This window comes from Bison bison, unplaced genomic scaffold, assembly GCF_000754665.1.
Source record: "Bison bison bison isolate TAMUID 2011002044 unplaced genomic scaffold, Bison_UMD1.0 scf7180017864240, whole genome shotgun sequence".
NCBI lineage: Eukaryota > Metazoa > Chordata > Mammalia > Artiodactyla > Bovidae > Bison > Bison bison.
In genome coordinates, this window is record NW_011494812.1 from 1,535,104 (window position 1) to 1,537,724 (window position 2,621).

The following is a 2,621-nucleotide window of genomic DNA, read 5'->3' on the forward strand; positions in this document are numbered from 1 at the left end:
AAGGTTTTCTTCTTGGCTTAGCTTTACCACATGTCTGTCTTGAGACTGTTCTTACATAGTTTTCTCTGGCTTGCATGCACTTTCTCCCTGTGGCATTCTTCCATCAACCTACCTTTATCTTTGAAGAAGATCAAACCCTATGTCTATTGTTGATTTTATTCATTATTTAGAAATTTAACATATCCTTTTAACCATTTAATTTATTTAGTAGAAATGCTAATGTTTTTGTTAGTGCTCTGGTTATAGGATTTGAATGATCTGCCACAACATTTTTCTCCCCCAAAACTTGTTATTTTTAGTGTGTGTTTTTGCAGAATGCAAGGACTTTTAAAAATAAATGCATATGATGTTATAGCAGAAACACCTGTGTTGTGTTTGAGACCTTTTAATTGAATTGAAAGAGTGACACCATTTCTCCCTTTTTGGCCATTCAAGGACTTAACTCTTTCAACTATTTAACTTTGTCTTCCCTCATTACCTGCCCTGCTTCCTATCAGCTAACAAATATGATCTAGCCTCTCTTATAAAATCCAAAAAGCAAAGATATCACTTTGCTAACAAAGGTCCATCTAGTCAAGGCTATGGTCTTTCCAGTAGTCATGTAGGGTTGTGGGAGCTGGACAATACAGAAGGCAGAGGTCAAAGAGTTGATGCTTTTGAACTGTGGTGCTGGAGAAGACTCTTGAAAGTTCCTTGGACAGCAAGGTGATCAAACCAGTCAATCTTAAAGAAATCAATGTTGAATACACATTGGAAGGACTGATGCTGAAGCTGAAGCTCCAATACTTTGGCTGATTCATTGGAAAAGACCCTTCTGCTGGGAAAGATTGAAGGCAGGAGAAGAAGAGGGCAACAGAGGATGAGATGTTTGGATGGCATCACCAATGCAATGGACATGATGAACTTCAGCAAACTCTGGGAAATGGTGAGGGACAGGGAAGGCTGGCATGCTACAGTCCATGGGGTCGTGAAGAGTCAGACACGACTGAACAAAAACAACATAAAAACCAAACCCTCTCTTGACCCCACATCCTCCTACATCACCCTTCCACAGCAAAACACAGAAAGTGTTCTACACATGCTGTCTCTACGTTCTCACTTATTTACTTTTCAACATCCTTCAACCTTGCTTCTGCACATACTAATCCACTGAAACTGCTGTTGTTAAGATCCCCAAGTTTTCCATATTGCTAAATCCAAAGAACAATTTTATTCTCTTATTTTACCTCTCAACAAGATTCTATAATCAATAATTTCCACTAGAACTATATTCTTCAGTTTTAGTGACTGAGATTGAATTCCCTGAGATGTCTCCCACTTTCCTGGCTGTTTCTTCTAGTCTCTTTTCTGGCTCTTCCCATTCTATCCCTCTTCTAAATACTGGAATTCTTTATGCTCTGTCCTGGGATCATCTTTGTTTTCTAGCTACTCTTCCTCTCTCTTTAGCTGACCTCATCTTATTCCCAGTGGCTTTATAAATTTGCCAATGATTTTCAAATTTAAGTCTCTAGTCCTCACATTGCTTCTCAGTATAAACACTTCAATATCACAAAGACACTTCAAACTACAATATTCCCAAACCAGAAGACTTGATTTTCCTTTCTAAATCTGGTACTTTCTCAGATTTCACCATATAATAAATGATATCAACATTTACCCAATGATTAGAGCTGAAAACTCAGGAATCATATTTTATTCTTTCTGCACTTTCCAATCTATCAGCAGGTGCTGGAAGAGATCATATGTTTCTGTAACATTTGCAAAAGTAATATATTTTAGCTACATTTGGATAAGACCACTGTCTTTTCCCCATCAGATTTCTCTCTGTCATACTTTCTTTTTTATTGGCAGCATGAGAGTAGCTGCAGAAAGCTTTTGGAATACAGACAAGACGAACTTGAGTTGAGGATTTGTTTAGTTTTGGTTCAGTATAATAGATGCACATGATTCATCATCACTTCCAGGCATGGGAAAGTACCTCAAGCCAGCCTGGAGTAGAAATGGCCATCAAGAAAACTCCACCAAGAGCCAGCTCTCCTGACTTCAGGACACAAAGGTGGAGGGGCAAAGGTCACGATGCAGCTTGAATGCATCCTCCAGTATTTGGCATTGGAAATTTGTGGGCAGTGAAGGAAGACAAGGTTGAAATATCTGGAGTCAGAAGTTAATCTTGTCAAAATATTTTTCTAAGCATCAGATGTGTGTAAAATTGTAGACAGAGGATTTTGTTCATTCCCCCATCTAGTGAAAATGGAAGTTATCTCCTATCAGGAATCTACTCAGTAATGTAGAATACAAAATTATAAGCACACTGTGATGATTTTGTCTTTTTTTGATGGGGATAAAGCAGTATAGAATTAATCATAATTTCTGTGTTTGTAAAGCTCAAACCTGCAGCAGTACTACAAAGAGTGGAACTACTCATGTGAATGATGTGAAAGAAAAAGGGAAATGGAGTCACTATTGCTAAAACAGTTTTCTCAGATGGAGTCAGGAAGCCACTGAGGAAGTGGGACTTATGCCTGTCTCAGTCTGAATGGAATCTATCATTTTGCACTATTGTCCTCTCAAGATACTTATGGAACCCTTGCTCTAAAACAACATGTGATTCTGTAAGCACA